Source organism: Pinus tabuliformis, chromosome 5_2, assembly GCF_031772625.1.
Source record: "Pinus tabuliformis cultivar Carrire ecotype Pingquan chromosome 5_2, CPIR1, whole genome shotgun sequence".
In the NCBI taxonomy this organism is placed as follows: domain Eukaryota; kingdom Viridiplantae; phylum Streptophyta; class Pinopsida; order Pinales; family Pinaceae; genus Pinus; species Pinus tabuliformis.
The window spans coordinates 788,194,877-788,214,338 of record NC_142306.1 but is presented as its reverse complement, the minus strand read 5'-3'; the positions used below and the strand labels follow the sequence as shown (position 1 = coordinate 788,214,338).

General features: G+C 42.8%; 1 pseudogene; it reads right to left on the bottom strand.

Moving 5' to 3' along the window:
- LOC149161657 (3'(2'),5'-bisphosphate nucleotidase 1-like) overlaps positions 1-19,213 on the bottom strand; it is a 30,202-nt pseudogene extending 10,989 nt beyond the window's left edge.
- Positions 19,214-19,462: the final 249 nt, after the last annotated feature.

The following is a 19,462-nucleotide window of genomic DNA, read 5'->3' as shown; positions in this document are numbered from 1 at the left end:
ACGAAAAAGGAATTTTGGAGTTTCCTTTACATTCCTTTTCAGACTCTCTAAAATTGAAAAGGACCGAGTTATCTTTGTCGTTAAACTCGTTAAAAATTAATAGCGACAAACTTGTCCATAGCAGACAAGAACAAGTTTCACTATTGCTAGGCTCGTTAAAACATAGCGATGGGTTTGCCCGAAGGGAAAATTATAGAACAAGCATATGTTATCCTCCTCAAGCTTGACAAAAATAAAGAGGTACTGGTCAACAATGACTGGGGAAAATTGGGAAGAAAACTTGAAGAAACTTTGTTGGTAGCAAGTCGTTCTTGAACATGACACTTTCACTCCACATCCAAGTCGGGTTGGGTTGTTTCATTCACCGGTCACATCGCCATGGGCCCATCACACCATCCACATTTGAGGTAATGCTACCAATCCATCATGTCAGTGTTGCCGATATTTTCAAGAGAAGTCATTCAGAGAATTCACTTGTGTCTCACCCGCTACAATACATTCATACTCCATTCTTTCATGATCGCCGCCCTGAACTGTATGTCATCAGATCGTTTTCACCTCCATTAAAATCATTTGCTCCGTTCCGTGTCATTGATGTGGGATTCATTAAGACCCTCCTGTGACAGATCACTTCTTGTCGACATCAGCTCATTATCCAAGAAGTCGATCTAGGAACACCCCATTCAGTACTTTGAAGCTTGCATGCCTTAATGGCAAGTTTCTCACTTCCGGCGACAGGTTTACATCAATGGCCTTCGACCGAAAGATTTTGCGTGGTGTTCGACACCAAGTCCTTTATTCACACCACGTGAATTGTACTACAGTACCTTGAGGGTCATTCTCATTATTGGTGATTCCTCTCGCACCTATTAACATCTTACATCATTGGCTGGTAATCAGGCGATGTCTTTCCATGTTCGACTCCATAACATATTTCACATGGATAGACTTGTACTTCGAGTGAAGATCGGACGAGATTGAAGACCCTGGATCTAGTTTCATCCATCCAGGCTGCGATATATATTCAGGGAAATAAAGACATCAAATGTACACAGATAATCATCCAATCAAAGGGATGGTGGCTCTACCAGAATCATCAGTCTACACTCAGACGATTGTCTGTCCTATGTACATGAAAATGAATTTATAAAGCTGAGCATGGGAATGCCCGCCTCAGCTAGATCATGAAAATATTATGAAGATAATTTATTGTATTGTATCTTATTACAGGTCTCCTCCCAGCTTGAAAGAACTTTGGATCCTCATAATAAAGCATTTCACCCAACATCAAAAGATTAACGACCTCATGCTTTAGGGGGAAACTGTTATAGACATTTTTGGGCACTACAACCCCAAGCATGAAATGTCCATAAACCAAGGGCTCCTAAGTCCCTAAAAGTGTTGCTCTTACCCCTAAAGGAACAAGGCCAACTGATTACAGCTTCTCCCAGAAGTTCTCCATGAAAAACTGCTCAGAACTGGTCAAAACAGGATCATTTCAGCTGCTCCATAGGCAAAGTGCATTGCATCTCACCTAAACACACTGTGTGGGTGCATTGCATTTCAAAAAGTCCTTCTATTGGGTGCAATGGGTGAGAAGTGACAATTGGCAGTGTCATTTCGCAAGGTGGAGAGGCATGGAAACTTCCAGAAACTTCTCCTGTGACACTTGCCTCTCTGAATTCGACCAAGGATGAGTAAGAGATCATCAATCTCCAAGTGGAAGCAAGAACTATCAGAGGGAAGACACTAATCAAATCACAAGCTGACTCATCTCCCTTACAGATATCTATATATGGATCCCTCATCCTAGAGATCCAGGAGGCTGGAATTTTGCATATTGTAAGGAATTGTTGTTGGTTTCTTGAGACAACATCAGATTGTTGGGTGATCTAAGCTTTGCATGAGGTGAAGAGAGGCTTCCTTGCTGAGAGGATGATGCTGGGTCAGAACAACTGGTTGTAACTCCTCTTGGCTCTTTCTTGTTTATCAATAAAATCTATTCAAGTTTTCCTCCATACTCTTGTGTCATTCATGTTTGCCGCATTTGTATGGTCAATTGACATCTAATCCTAGATTGTTTATGATTATAGATCCATGTTCTTGTATAGTGCTATGCTGCTGTGATCTTACAGGTACTTTGTGAAGCTGGGCGTGCAAGGGAACAAGTAGCGAAAGACTATCAAGAGAGAGAAGAATCGAACTAGGAGATTAGCGCAAGACAGAGGTTGGTCTTCTTTGTTCTTCTCTCATCTATACTTCATAAAGGAAAAACGAAAGTAGCTTTACTTTGTTTGTTTCTAAGGTAGCTATCACACCTTAGTGGGATAAGCAGTTATGTGTAGACACTTTTCCCTGTAACACTGGGCTATAGAATCTAGGCAACAAAAAAAACTTGAAAACTAATGAATAAGATGTGAGTCATGATAAATGAACCAAACAACAAGTGTTATTAATCAAGAATAGATCAAATAAATATGTAATAGTGTTATCTCCTAATATATGGAACTTTTGAAGATAATTTTCTCATCCAAATTGATATCTTGTAATAGAAATGGCCACTAACTGAATCAATTAAGAAGAACCCAAAACAATTACACTAAGGGAGGGGTCTATTAAAGCAATGCCCTGAACTCCACCTAGATGATAGACTGAGGAATTGCATGTTTGTAGCAGATGAAGCATGTAATATAAGGGTTTAAAATTTCTCTATCCTAGCCCAATTAACCCAAAGAAAGTCAGTCCCCACACCTTGAAGCCATAAAGGGTATGGCTTTGATGATCATGACCAAAGTGGTGCATCTTGGATGATATTTCATACAACACTATCTCTTGAGCCAAACAAGACATATTCCTTATTAATTTTAGGATAAAAAGCACGCCCCAATCTAAACAAGGCTCCTAAGACTTGAACCCCAAGTATGTGTAGGTTGTAGGAATATCAATCCCATCCCCTTCAAAGTAAAAGTGGTAGTCAAAGAAAGCATGTTCATACATGCTGGTGATCATAACCTTAGTCTTACTAAAGTTCAAATATCAACTATCAAAGATCACAAGAGTTTGATAAGTCATCAATTTGTCTCTACAACCCGTTAGGTGAGGTGCCTAGAGGATCATGTTGTTGAAAGCTAAAAGCAAGGAGATCAAGACGTAGGATATAAAACAACCAGCAACATCCTATATGTTCTCCTAAGAAAGGAATCGATCTCATCAGTATAGAACCCAAAGAGAGTTAGTCAGAGAGGAAATTCCTATTTGACCGCTATGGTACTCCTAAGGTAGTCTAAGAAGATGTGGATAGTATCAAAATGACCAAGCAATGACTCATATAGTCTCGTGATAGAAGCCAATTTCGTATAACCTCTAAAACAAAGCCTCTCTCATGATAGAGTCAAATTCCTTACAAAATTCAACAAAGCAACAAAATATTTTCCAAGAGAAATGATGGGCCTCTCCGGTAGTAGCACAAAGAGTGAAAGATGTGTTCTGTATTTTGGTAATCCTTGTAGAACCCTAGCTACAAGATTATAGCTCTAATGTTCCTCCACTCTAACTCATTTAATAATCACATGGGGTATTGTACCATAGATCTTGGCAAATGTGTGTGCAATCATGATGGTTTGATAAGTGTTTTGGTCTTAAGAAACCCCCAACTTAAGATTGTAGTGGATGATATGGTGCAACCATCACAAAGAGAAACCTAAACAAACAAAATGATTAAAACAATTAACAATGTGGGAGTCAAGAGGGTGAATACCATGCTCGAGGAACTCAACCTAAGAGGCTTCCACATCAATAACGCTACTAGTGCTCACGATCTTGATGAACCTCCCAAGGTTGAACTATAAAATATGTAGAAATAAAAAGGAGGTGAAGTGATGTACACTAGAGGTTTCCATAGAAATCATAAAAAGTGGTAGTATTCAAGAACAATTAATGACTCATGAAAGTAGTCTATATAAGAAAAAGAGCACTAAGTGAGTGGCAGAGGCCTTCAAGCTGTGAGGAATGGAGTGATCATGAAAAAAAGAAAAATCAAGATGTATATGGAGTTTTCCTTCTTTCGAAACTAGTATTTCATGGGGAATAGGTCATAGGGGCATGGGGTGGTGTCAAATGGTGTGGGGGTAAGAGTCAAGGGAAGCTTGTTGTTACTACTCAAAATGCATGTACATTTTGGGGCATTCATTCCAACAGTGCAGTGATTAGAATGTGCATCTTGGAGGTGGAGACTAAGTTGATATTTTTCAAAAGATTTTAATGACATCAAATATGGAAGATGAACATGTTAAAGTGGCTTCTCGTAGGGGTTGATGCAGTGCCTTTGTTGGAGCATCCAAGTATGCACTTCGAGACTTGTTCCTATCGTGCTGGCTAATTATATCGATAGATCTAAATGAATCCTAAAATGACTCCAAAATGAGGTTTGTTTGGCCATCCTGTAGTATTTGATCAACTGAAGGTGAGTATTTTATGGTGTTGTACCACTAGTTGTGTTTTGCAGCATTAAGTCTTCCAATATATTGTTAAACCATCTTATGTAAGCATGGAAGATTTTGGAATTTCCAAAGAACAAACATTTTATGGTCGTAATTCAAGCCTCAAGGAAAAATTTGATGAAAATGACCCTAACTGTCTGTCAACAAACACCTTTTATAATAAAACATGATATATAGGATTTTAGACTCTTTCTAGTCAAAATACTTATAGGAAGGAATATTGATGCATAGGTGTAGATGACAAATCATATAATTGGGATATGGAGTTGTGGTTAGATCTCCCTTCTTGGGTTGTATGAACTTTTGAAAAAGGATGCAATAACATACTTGCAATTTATCAAGGGATGGAAATTTATTATCTCATCTCACAAATGAGCAAGAACTGGTTGATTTTGCAACCTCAATGATAGACCTAAAAGGGAACCTATCTGTTGAGGCTTTTCTAGTTGCATTGTTTGGTGGTTCTTACATGGAATGTTCGATGCCTCCATGACATTGAAATATCCATAGGTGCACTAGTTCCATCACCATTGTAGTTTGAAGGAATTGTACCATTTGATATATTCTAAGATCTTGTTTCAAATGATTTCAGGTAGGAAAAGAAGAACTTTTTCAAAATGATCTAGGAATCATGGAAGGAAATGGATACTTATGGTGAAAGCGATGAATGGTTATAAAATTTTAGCAAGAAGTTTCACATGAGCAACAATATGAACAACACAAACAAAATACAAAGTCTAGCCAAGCTCAAGATATAGTAACCTTATCATGATGGGCAATCCATATTTATCTATTTTCTCCATTCTATTGTCTATCTACCCCATATTTAGTGGTTGTTATAACTATACAAGTTAAGAAGATGTAATGTTTTCAATGTTGATCCTCATGGAAAAAATAGGTGGATTTGGTAGCCTTGCATGGAGATGGCTATACCAATGTCTAGAATCTAGAGAGAAACATTTTCCCATAATTTACTTTCAAGTCTCAACGTCAAGTCCCTTAACACCATCTTTTACTATCCATGACAATACAGTAACAAATTTTGGAATCTGGATTAAGGAAAGCATTTGAATCTATTCTATTTAGGAAATGTTAGAGAGAGGCATCTTGGACCTTGAGAAAATATGTCAATGGAAAATTTTCCATTGGCAGAATATGTACTGCTATAGTGAAAAAGTGAATTAAAAGCTAATAGTCACCAATCTATATGTGAAAACAATTTCAAGGAAACAAGTAATGGCCACTACATTTTCAAATTTGTAGGGACATCTCCATTTCACATGGAAGAGTAAAGAAGGCATGATCAAAGATATAAAGGCTCTATTTGAAGAATGCCGTAAAAAGATCTAGACCTAATCCATAAGGGGAATTCAATTTTAATGTCGCCTTTGCTACGCAAGCATAGATGATATCCTAGATGTTGGTTTTCTCACAACAAGTAATTCATATTTTACATACTAGTATGATGTTGTGGTGAAGGTCCCATTTTCTAACAAAAAACAAAAGTAATAATTCGACATAACGTACATTAACAACATATAACCTAGTCATTGGCTTCATCAAATACCTCATTCCAAGAATTGATATTCTGCATAGTAGACTAGTGTTAGTTAGGTTATAAATTTCAAAGAGAGAACAAATGTACATTTTTTTCAGTTTTCATTGTGTTTCATAAAATGAATTTCAAAAAATAACAGACATCAAGTTAGCACCCCGTTGCACTTATTATGCAGTAGCTAATCTACTTAAAGGGAAAGCACCTTTACTCGTATGGGGAATCAATATTCAAAGATACAAATATATTATTTTTCTAAAATAATACAACCATGGAGTTTTGAGAGTTTGAAATACTTAATCCCCTTCACATTACACCCTTGGGGTTATGTCCAAGCACATTCATTATCATCTGAGATTAAATCTAACAAACTACTCTATAGGAGCTATCTCTTAGAATAAATATATCATACTAATAGTTGCAAACAAAATATATAAAAAGACAATACCTTCTCAACAAGGATAGTTTTAAGTTGTATGATTAAGGATATTTGTTTTCATTTTGACAGATCCCTTGACCTTCACATGTTTGTCTTTCACACCATGCACAAGATGAACACAAACTGAAATAGAAAATATTTTGAAATCATAGGTGTTAAACCTTCAAAATATTAATGTTAGCTCTTGGGTTAGGATTATATGTGCCTCCAAAATCACAAAAATAGTCAATGTGTGAATGCCTTACAATTTGTACAAACAACTTATATCTATCTTGCTAGCATAGTAAAAGGTTTATGTTAAAAGTGCAAACCTTTTTCAATATTCTTTACATTTTTAGAAGACAAAGTAATCCTAATTCAATGCAATTCTTCTTTGGGATCCTCCAACCTCAAGTCCAACCTTCATGGGCTTAATCAAACCCATTTCCATGATTTTGTAAATACAAAAAGCAATAAAATAGGAAAAGGAAATCATAATGAAAGAAAAAAAATAAAAGAGTGGAAACCATGCAGAATAAAAAAACTAAACATTAAACTCAAAAGGCAATCCCTAATTCTCTAGGAAGGAGCACTCTTTAGGTTGAAAATAAAGGCCCTAATTCTATATAGTAGGTTTTATAAATGAAGCATTAATCAGTTCAATCCGAATATATATATATATATATATATATATCAAATTATCATGCAACACAGTTCTTCACTTTAGAAAACTCACTAAAATTTGGCATTATTTCAAAAAAATAGGTTTTGTTTTTAACTTTGATTTTAATTTTAGTTTACTATGGGTAATGCTCCAGTAATATAAGATCAAAACTCCTCAATAATGTTCATAGATTGGTGGCCAAAATAGCTAAGTGTAAGGGAAATATAAGAAGGAGCATTAAACATACAATGATCTACCAAATGATGAATATAATCCATTCAATCACAACACAACCAACAACCATTACTTTGCAGTAGATAATTTCAATGAATTGAATAAAAATCAAAATAATTATAGAGATATGAAAAAATGAACATAATTGCTAAAAATTGGTGAAATGTGAGGCTCCATGTGCCAAAATATATTTTTTGTGCTAGAATATAAGATTAGAAGGAAAAGTCATACAAGCTTTAAAGCACTTCCATGAAAAAAATAGTACTTGATGGAAGATTTTTCTAACAATGAGCTAATTTTTTTAGTGGCAAAAGATTTAATTGAATCTTCATGCAAGATAGTACTCCACTTTAAAGCTCATTAAAATATAGCACAAATTCAAAAATGCAAGTTTGTTTCTGAACCATATTATAATTTCGACTTGCTATGGCTTAGACTATAGCAACTATTTATTAGATTCTCTCATTTTAGTAAGATTTGACTAGTAACTTAAGCAATTAAATGTAGGGTGCCAACGTAACACACCCCCTTACCATTCTAACCTAAGGGAGGTAGTTACTTGGTTACATGAATCTCATGTTACAATTACAGGAATGGGGTATAAATTTTTTTATTTTTTCTTCTTCTTCTTGTCGTTTAGGAAACAAACCTTGAGATTGGCATTGAACTACAAAACGCATACTTCCTTTGAGTTAGGTGCCAAGAATGTGAGATGTCTATTCTTCCAGAGTTGTTCAGAAATTTTAGCTAGCAGCATTGCTATTTGAAATTCTATTCAGTGTGGTAGATCCTTGGTGGAAAACTTAGCCCTATGTAAACCTCACTAGTGAACTAGTGCTATGTCGATAAAACACGCAATTGTGTCGAGAGGAAGGTGGCTATTGAGATTATAATCAATTGCAGCTGTGTCATATAAAATTCAAAAAACAAATTGTTGGTGTTACACAGTAATTCGTCACTGTCTCCCTGTCAGTCTCCCTATTGTGCCATGAATTCCAATTAATCATGCTCCTGCTCCCTAGTCTGGCCAAATGACCCACTTTTCCAGAGTTTATTCAATCAGCGCGACTGTTATTAAAATAACCGCGCTGACTGGCGGCTGATAGTGCAACTGATGCGCTGCCAGCGCGGAAGCACACGAGTTTTCCACGCTGGTCGAATTTCATGAGCCAGCGCATCCTATGAATGTATTAAGCCGCGCTGACATAGCCTGCTCCGTTATTAAGATGCGCTGTCAGCGCTACAGTTCAGTTATACACCCGCGCTGATCCAGTTTGGGCGAATTTGTTCCAACAGCCAGCCTTCCAGATGACTCCAGACTTGGTTGTTGGCCTTGTGGGTATCGCCCTCCCTTCTATGGCATGTCTGTTCGTCATTTGAAACCACCTTCCTTGAAGATAAGCTCATCCTCCCCCCATTCATGGAGACTCCTTCTCCTATTTAAACCTCTACCATTACCATGAGCAGCTAGTTTGGATTGTGTAGAATTGATAGTGCTCAGATTGCTGCTACTAGTAGGTAGTTGGTGTGATAAGTGTGGAATTGCTAGATAGCTTAAGGAAGGTTGTGGAGTGTTGCTTGTGTGAGAGAGAGTTTTTGTCTTGGGAGATCTACCTCCAAGGGTGAATGCTTAAGAGACTTGCTGGCTGGACCCTCTTGAGAAGGATTCAACGTCAGAACATTTGGTTGTACTCTTCTCTGTTATTGATTAATAATAGATGACTACTATTATGGTTCCATTCTCATTTGTCTCTGTAATGTTAAATGTGAATTACGTCCTTTCTGACTGATGTATAATTGCTTTTATTAGATTTCACGCTTGTGTTTGTCTTTCTCTTCGTGTGTGCAGGTATCTATTCGCGGAGATCGCGGAGGATCGTGACCGGCCAAGAGCGAAGGAGCGAGAGCGGCATCTCTTCATCAAACAATAGCGTTGGAATCCAAGTAGGTGTTCATTGCCTACCTTTTATTTGCAATTAGGAACTTGCATAGTAGCATTGACTGATTGTTGCTAGACCCGTTCTGGGCTAGTAGGGATCGCCTCTATCCGTAGAGGGGATTTACCTCTCCAACAATTTGGCGACTCCGCTGGGGAGCTAGTCTTTATCTCTTTTTGTTCATTCTTGTTTTGAGTTTGATTTTCACTCGCTTTTCAAAGATTGGGGATTAGTTCTCTGCTTTTAGACTTCCTGGTTTAGTCTAGGAGGTGTCTTAATTGTTTAAAGAGTTCTTGCCTTGGTTTGGGAGCTTTTGGCTTGATTCTGCCTGTTTTTTAGCCTCAGCGCGTTTTATATCAAAACAGTCGCGTTGACAGCGCATAGCTGTTTCTTTGACTTCATGGTCATCGCACTTGTACGTTAAACAGTCGCGACGGTTCTGAAATCGAACCAACGCGTTTAAGTCGTGTACTTCCGCGCTGACAGTGCTTTGTTGCTACGCGTGACTTCTTATCAGCGCATTGTTGCTGAGTTCTACCCACGCTGATCCTGTAGAATTCAATTTGTTTCAAATTTGCCTCCTGAGCCTGTTGGTTTGACTTTCCCCTACTCTTTCCACCTGGTTTGTGACTTGGTTTTCATTGTTTGAACTGTGAAGCACTTGCTTGCGAAGTCTTGTCGGGCGGATCTTGTTTTGTGTCCGGTGACCTAGTGTTATCATCCCGTTTTCGCTGGATTGATTTTGTTTTATCACTCGTTCACAAAGATACGTTGCTACTTGCCTTTGCTTTTGCGAAAACCTTCCTCTTTTGCTTTCTTTGCTTGGTTGTTTAGGTGATTGTCCTCGAACCAGTCCTTGGATTGTTTCGATTACTTCTCACCACCCAGACATAGATTACAATTGCTTGGGTTCAACCGGCTCTTTTCACGCTTGTTGTGTTTTTCATTGAGTGATTTTTGTTTCTCTTTACTCGGTGTTGCTGTCTCTCAAAATTCATTTTAAATGCATTGTGCCATTGAAAAAGAAATCGAACTAATATCTTTCGCATTCAATAGTTAATGAAAAGAAGAGCATTTCATTGATTTGTGTTCTCAAAAGAAAAGTCTCATTTCTTTGCCATTAGCTGCATTAGATTGTTTGATTGATTGAGTTCATTTTGTTTGATTGAAAACTCTTAACCCTCTCATAGTTAGAATTCATCGAACTAAATGGTGTTCTTTGGCATATAGTTTGCATCTAGGTAATTGTGAGAGATCACACGATAAGGCCTGAAACCGAAACTTAAATTCAAGATCAACCATAAAATAAACTGAATAAACCTAAAAACGCATTGGAACTTAACGCAAACATCTAGAGGTCTAGGTTAGAGACGTGTTCTGGCGTCTTTAAACATAGTCACTATTGTTTCACATTACGGTTGGGTGATTCCTCCTTCTGTGACTCGATAGTGGTCTAACACGGATTGTGCTCCCACGTACCGTCGCGTATATAGGGAGACCCCACTAGGCTTTTATCCTTGATCCATAGGAAGCCGAGTCTGCCGCCTTGTGAACCATAACTCACCGAACACAACATTCGGGAAGATTAACTGCAGTACGGAAAGTCCTTGGTTCTCATACGATTGCCAAGGTGTATAAGCAGTTTTACGGATTGCTTGGTAAACCCTTTGCCTAGAATCTCCAGAGCAGTCACTTTTGATCCTTTTCGGACTCCCTAAAAGAAAAGGTGCCAGTGAGCGTCTTGTCACTTCGTGCTCATTAAACATTCGAAGGAGACTAGAGTCATCTTTTTGTCCTTTTCTCGACTCTTGAAACATGAAAAGGTCAAGTTTAGTTCCTGTGTCTTAAAAATTTATTCGGCCACGATAATATCACCTGGTTAGATCTTGTGTGCGTTAGCTTGAGTAGGGTCTTTATCGTTAGTTTCCTTTAGGTTTTGTGTGGGGTTTGTCATCCTGGCTGACCCGTCAACTCCCAGTCCAAGTGATCAAGGTTCTCCATCTTCTGTTGCTCCTGAGGTACCAGTTGTAAGCGATACTCTTCCTGTTATCCTGAGTATCCAACCTATCAACGTACGTGCCCCGGGCGACGAGGATTACGAAGAAGATTGGAACCCTATCTGGGAGCCTGTCGAGGACGATTTTCCTGCTACCCCTCCTAGTATGTCGTCTCCAATGTCTACTTCCCACATGGATGAGACATCTCCCAGTGCAAGTGAGACACCCGTGGTGTCGAATATTGACACTCCCATTCCAGCTACTTCTCCACTCCCCCCACGATATCAGTCGATGAGGGATAGAATAGCTGCCAGGATGCCTACTACGACTATGTGGGATCCTCAGATCATTCCCACCACGGGACCCTTTGTTTCACAACCCCATGCTACACCTGTTACCTCAGTTCCCACGAATCCAACTGTTTGTGTAGCGTACTCGACTCCGGTCATCAGTGCCGTGACAGCGTCTTCATCTACAAACAGTGGTGTTGGTCCCTCTCACGGTCAAGTGAGTAATGGCCAGCCGGAACTTTCATCCGGAGTTGTCGACCCTGCACAAAGTGCTCAACCCTCTTATGGTCCTGTTCCAGGAGGGGGGCTGTATGATGCCCAGGACCAACCCATTGTGGACCCGAATTACCAAGTTCCACTCTTTTATTATGATTCTACTGGTCAGTACCTCTAGTTCGCTCAATCCGCGCCTCTTCAACATTTCGTTGAGGCCTCGGTACCGTTATCCATCACTTGGGACGCCAGTACTCATTCTTTTCATGGGGGCCAGGCAATCCCTGGGCAGCCTCAAGGGCCACCTAATCAAGGCCAGCCACCTTATGTGCAAGCCCCTCAACGGCAACCACTTTATGGCCAGTCTTACCCAGGACAATCTGGGGGCCCGCAAGGATAACCCTATCCGGGACAACCTTCGGCCGTTGGTGGTCCGTCGTTTTCCTATCAGAGTCAACCTTCTGGTTACCCAAGGCAACCTGGTACCCAGCAAGGTTACCCATCTGGACAACCAGGACAGCCTTACATCCAACAAGGCCAACCTGGTCTCCAGCAGGGTTACCCCTCTGGACAAGCTGGGCAAGCTTATAATCCTCAAGGTCAACCAGCAGTCCAACAGGGGTATCCTCTTGGGCAGGGGGGGCAACCCTACGTACAGCAGGGCCAACCTACTGCTCAGTCTGGTCATCCTTCTGGGCAAGGGGGGCAACCCTACGTACAGCAGGGCCAACCCACTGCTCAATCCATGCATCCTCCTGGGCAGGGGGGGCAACCCTACGTGCAGCAGGGCCAACCCACTGCTCAGCCAGTGCACTATTCTGGGAAAATGGGCCAGCCTTCTATGCAGCAAGGCCAACCCACTATCCACCCTAATCTTCCATCTGGACAGGCTGGCCAACCTCAAGGTCAACCTGCCGTCTAGCCTGCTCGGCCATCTGTTCCGCAAGGACAACCCTTGGTGGTTCACGGACAACCTGGCACCCAGCAAGTACGTCCTTCTGGGCAAACAGGTCCATCCCAAACCCAACCAGGCCAACCTTACAGCCAGATGATCCAAGCCCAACCGGTTCAAGGACATTATCCCGGGCCCCAGACTCAAATGGTGGCGGACCCATCTCAACCCTCTTCCTCGTTCGGTTCTCAAGTGTTCATGGCTGGAACGATTCCCATCCATGTTTCAACTCGAGCAAAAGACTATTCATCTCATGCCGGGAAAGAGCCGGAGGTTCCCTCCAGCACTCCTCCGTCCAGTTCTGGTCCTCTCCACATCGAACAGCCCAGCACTGAGACGATCCCCCGACCCCCTCCAAAAGGTGTACTCAGGAAGTCGTCTTACAACCCTAATGCTCATGCTGCCCAGCATTATAGCATTATTGAGGACTTAGCTCAGGCTCCGTCTGCTATGTCCGTGTTAGAAGTCCTCCAGAGCTACCCCTCTTAGAGGAAGTCCTTGCTATCAGCTATTGGTGGCATCAACCCGGCAGATTCAGATTTGATTTCTTTTGATCTCGAGGGTTTTACACAGAGACTGCCTCACCAAGTCGCTTTCCTTATACAGGTCATCATCAATAGCAAGACAATTCATCGTACAGTTATTGATGAAGGTGCCTCAACCTGCATCATGTCTGTTGCTTGCTGGAAGGCTATTGGTTCTCCTACTTTGAGTCAGTCTCCTACGACATTAGAAGCCTTCGATGGAAGAGAATCTCATCCTTACGGTATCCTCCAGCGCTTGCCCATCTCTTTAGAAGGGAAGACGGTAGAAGTGGAGGTCGAAGTTGTTGATGCCAATCTCACCTACAACCTCCTCCTCGGACGTAGCTGGACATACGCCATGCAAGCCGTGGCTTCCTCCCTATTCCGTGTCATTCGTTTCGCTCATCAGGGGAAGATTGTCACGGTGGACTAGCTCTCCTTTTTCGCTTCTTCTTCTGAAGGTAATGTGCCATTTGTGGAGCATACCTCCAAATCATTAGAGAGCGTGGGTGTCGGACTTTTCAAAGATCCCGCTTTAATGGGAGTCTTTCCCCTCCCACCTCTGAATCTCGCCCCTATCAACATGATCTCTGTACGTTCTGATCCGTGGGTTCTTCCTCCCGCTAATCAGGAAGACTCTTGGGGTGATATGATGCCGTTGAGTCCTGCCGAGCTCAACTACGTCGAGATTGTCGCTGCATCGGCTCCCCCTGCTGAACCTGCTCTTCCGAGCAGTGTTCCCGATTCATATGATCATTTCCCTTGGCTAGGAGATGAGGCTACTTTGGATCCATTGAAGGAAATATTTCCTTCCGATGAAGCCATCATAGAGACTATGTCTCTCGAAGAGCTCCCTTGGTCAGATCACCACCATCGCTCTTCGTTTCTCCCTCCACATCCGGAAATGGTCGCATGTCTCAAGCGGTTTGCTTCATGTGTCCCATCCCCGCCCCTTCAAACACCTATTCAGTTGTATCAAGTGTCTTCTGAGGGCAATATGGGTAACATCATGCAAACCCAACCCATCGACATCTCTGTCAAACCAGGGATTGTTGAATACATTTACATTGGAGTCACGTGTACTCCCGAGGAGGTTCAACTTTACACTGCTCTATTTCGCGAATTCCGTGATGTCTTCGCATGGTCCTATGAGGAAATGCCCGGCATCGACCCCAGTATCGTGGTGCATGAAATACCGACGTATCCAGGGGCTAAGCCTGTCCGTCAGCGCCTACGCCCAGTGCACCCTCGAAAGGCTGCAGCCATCAAGGCCGAAGTCGAAAAGCTTCTTAAAGCCGGTTTCATTTACCCCATTCCCCTTACGGATTGGGTGTCTAATATAGTCCCTGTGAATAAAAAGCAGGGCACTATCCGGGTCTGTGTTGACTACCGCGATATCAATCGTGCCTGTCCGAAGGATAACTTCCCTACGCCCTTCATCGATCAACTTATTGATGAGTGCGCAGGAAGTTAAATTTACTCGTTTATGGACGGCTTCTCTGGCTATAACCAGATCAACATTGCCCCTGCAGACCAGCATAAGACGGCTTTTATTTGTCCTTGGGGCGCCTTTGCCTATAAGAAGCTCCCTTTCGGTCTCAAGAATGTTGGCGCCACTTTCCAATGTGCAAAGTCTTACGCCTTTCATGATATTCGTCACATTGTACAACCATACCTGGATGACCTTACAGCTCATTCAGTCAAGCGTCAGGACCATCCCTCTCATCTTCGCGAAATTTTTCTCTGCTGTCGACACTACCGTATTCGACTCAATCCGCATAAGTGTGTCTTCTGCGTAGAATCAGGCCGACTGCTCAGGTTCATCGTCTCCCGAGAAGGCATCCGTCTAGATCCCCTTAAAGTCGAGGCCATCCTGAATCTTCCTCCCCCTGCCTCTTTGCAGCAATTACAGAGCTTGCAAGGCAAAGCTAATTTTCTCAGGCGATTCATTCCGAATTATGCCGAGGTGGCTAAGGGTTTCACACAGTTATTAAAGCGAGACACACCCTTTCGTTGGGATGCTATCGCTCAGGAGTCTTTCGAGCGACTCAAGGATCTCCTTGTCTCGGCTCCACTCTTAAGACCCCCAAACTACCACCGTGATTATACTCTCTATCTAGCTGCCGCTGACACCACCATCGACATGGTTCTAGTGTAGGATGATGATGATGGCAATGAGCATGTTATCTATTACCTTAGTCGCAACCTTTTGGATACAGAAACTCGCTACGCGTATGTCGAGAAGTTGGCATTGGCAGCTGTCTGTGCCGTCCAACGTTTCCGGCACTATATCCTGTTGCGCACTACGACCGTGATTTCTGACTGCAACCCAATGACCTACATTTTGTCGCGTCAGCTACTGGGGGGCAAATACTCAAAATGGATAGTAATCCTCCAAGAGTTCGACTTGGAATTCACTGCTGCCAAGTCTAAGAAGTCTCTAGTATTTGCTGAATTACTCTGTTCTTTGCCATCTCATTCTGCACCATCTTGTTCGGAGGAGCATATCCCGGATGAAACATTGTTTCTCATCAGCACCCTCGACCCGTGGTATGGGGACATCATAGTATATTTACAAACGTCTTCCTTCCATCCCAATGTATCGAAAGACGCTCGACGGAGGATTCGTCACCAATCTCAACCCTATCGCATTCTTGGCGATACCCTGTACCGCCTCGGCACTGATTCTGTTCTCCGCCGATGTTTGACTCTTGAGGAGGCTGAGCGGGTGTTGAATGATTGCCACTCTGGTGCTTGTGGCGGCCACATGTCCGGATATGCTACCGCCCAGAAAATTCTCCGTGCTGGTTATTTCTGGCCTTCTATCTTCAAGGATTGCATCCTTGCCGTCCGTGCATGCCATGAATGCCAGGTCTACCACCGGAAAATGCGTGCACCTCCTGCACCACTGCACCCTGTTGTTACCATAGGTCCATTTGCCAAATGGGGCATCGATTATACGTCTTGTAACCCTCGTTCGGCCGGGGGGCATGGGTATATCATTGTTGCCGTGGATTATTTCACCAAATGGGCCGAAGCGATGCCTACATTGAACGAAGACGGTTACACAGCAGCGCAGTTTTTTTTTAATCATGTCATTACTCGGTTTGGAGTCCCTCAGGCTATCATCACGGATCACGGAAAACATTTCCGTAATCACATGATGATGGAACTAACGACCCAACTAGGCTTGCGTCAAGATAGTTCGACGTCGTACTACCCTCAATCCAACGGTCAAGTTGAAGCTGTGAACAAAGTTTTGATCACAATGCTCCAACGTACCGTTGGTGCACACAAGTCTAATTGGCATCTGATGTTGTTCCCTGCCTTGTGGGCCTACCGGACCTCTGTGAAGGACGCCACCAGTTTCACTCCTTTTCAGCTAGTTTACGGACTGGAGGCCACCCTTCCTATTGAATGTGAGATTCCTTCGTTAAAGTTAGCTGTCGAGTTGCTTCCCAACACCACTCCGGTGGAGGAATGGCTCCTTTATCTAGAGCGGCTAGACGAGACCCGTCGCTTAGCTTCTCTAGCTATTGAAGCGTAGAAAAAAAGGGTTAAGGCTCATTTCGACAATACCATTCAACCTCGTTCCTTTGTTGAGGGAGATCTAGTACTGCTCTACGATCAGGCTAAGGATAAGCTAGGGGCAGGCAAACTCGAATCCATGTGGCTAGGCCCCTATATCGTGAAGAGAGTTTTGCAGAAGGGCGCATATGAGTTGATTGATTACGAAGGAAACCCTCTCGACAAGCCCCGCAACGGGCTTTATTTGAAAAAATACTATGCATGATTTCGTGCACCTAGCTTGTACATACGCGTGTTTTAGTGTGTTATGTGTGCATGATTTCACGTTTTGCTTTGGTGTGAAGGCGTGTTTGCCTCTTATTGTGTTTTCTGCTCCTTGTGCAGATGTCTAGTGCACCTTATGTTGGTTTCGCTGATGGCGCCTGCCGTAGTACTTGCAATTTGTCTTCTGCGGCGTGGGCAATCTATGATCCTCACGGAGAGTTGCTAGACCTTCAAGGTGTGTGCTTGGGTCGCACCACTAACAATGTTGCCGAATACAGTGCTGTAATTGAGTTGCTGGCCGAAGCAGTTGATCTCGGCATTCATACAATGGTGGTGAACCTGGACTCTCAACTTGTCGTCCATCAACTCAACGGGCGATATTCCGTCAGGGACCAACGCATTCTAAGGTTGTATCTACGTGTAAGATTGTTAGAAAGGAATTTTGATTACATCACATATCAACACATTCCGAGACGATTAAACACGTTAACTGATGCATTGGCGAATCATGTGTTAGACAGGCATTTACGAAACAAATAAACATCATACAAGAAGACATAGAAAGCATAATAAGACCATAGAATAAGCATATGTATATAAATGAAACTTTTTTCAAGCATAGTTTGCATGTGTGTCTGCATGTGTGCTTTTAAGCTTGCATAAAAAATTAAAATACATGGGTCGTGTGTTGTGCAACTGATACATTAGATTACATTTGTATTAGACATTTGCATGGCATATAAAAAACATCATCACATGTGAAAAGATCCATCCAAAAACAGTATCTATATATATATCGCGGCGCACCAAGGCGCTCAAAAAATAAGTGTATATGTCCAAAGTAAAACTGGTGTCCTCAGTACATCTGAGACATATGTCTCTCAAAAACATCAGTGGAAATAAAACCTAGATGACTACTGAGCTGGGTTATGCTCTCTGTAGCATACAGCTGCCCGTGCCACCAGCCTCAAAAGGCGGTGCATCCTGGGTTCCACCCCCACTGTGTGGATCTGAGAAGCTATGGGGACCTCCTCGATTCCCTGGTAATCTGGCACCCCCGCCAATAAACCCTCGAGGTTATGTGCCACAGTCTCCGTCGTATCGACTCCCGGAGGAGCCAAGGCCAGGACTCCAGCACCCTGCCCCTCTCTCCATGCCTCTGGGGCTAGACCAACGGGTCTCACGGGTCCCACATCTGCACACCATAACATTTATCAAGACATGTACATGAAAAATCAAAAAACATTAAAAAACATTAAAAAGAGATCAAGTGTCATACCTCCATCGTCCCAATGCTCTCCCGCGGGCAGTGGCATGTCGGGATCACCACGGAAGTCCATACCGGCATATGGCCAGTCCTCTACGAAAATGACCTGCCGATCCAGCCACTCTCGAAAATAAACACCCCAAGCCACTGGGCGGCCGCCACCTCCGCGTGGCATGACATGGCCCCATCACCTGGCCCTCGTCTCCCGGGGACCTCTGGGTGGATCCACAACCATGTCCTGTAGCTGTAGGGCCGGCACCCGCTCCAGCATGAGCGGAAGTAAGAGCAACCCATAAGCAAACTAATTCGACTCTCTGCGTCGACAGTTGCTCAGTTGCCTCTTCATGCTGGTCGTTACTGTTGTCGCCCAGTTAAAAATGGTGGGCTGTAAACACTCGAGAGCCAGTAGTAGATGGGTCTTTGAAGCCTCATGATTGGCCAAACAACCCGCTGCCCAGGTCACCATGAAGAGTATGGTGCGAAGGACGATGTCGTCCACCGTCGGAATACCCACCTTCCCACTCCGTGTTTTATGTGCCCGTGGGCACACTCGAGCCATGAGCATGTCAAGGGTCTCGCCACTGGGCCATTGCCCCTCCAGGATGGGCATCTCGCCCCGGCATGACAATCCAGTCAATAAATAAATATTCATGGAATCAAACTCACTATCTCGGCCACGGATTGTAAATTTTCCGTCAACTGGGTTCCAAGCTCTGATTAAGAGCTCGAGGAGATCAGGTTGCGCTCTCAGGCGTGGAGTGAGGAAAAATTTAAGAAGCCCGCATGCCCGCATTGCATTTCGGCACTCCGCATTGGCATAAGCGGCTATATCTTCGTTATCGTGAGCTCTCTCTTGCCAAAAAAATGCCATTGTGTCCTGCAAGACCATAGAAAAATATTAGGACCCTGACCGTTGAGGTTTGTACGTTCAATTTTTTAAAAATCAAATTTCACGGCGTTAAAACAGTCGCGCTGATAATGGCGCCCCAGTGTTTTTTCCTTGGGTCAGCGCGGAAGCACACGTGTTTTCCGCGCTGACCCGGGTGGTGGTGTGTGTAAAATTAATCGATCAGCGCGGACCCGATGAGGAAATCCGCGCTGACCGAGAGCGCATTGGAGC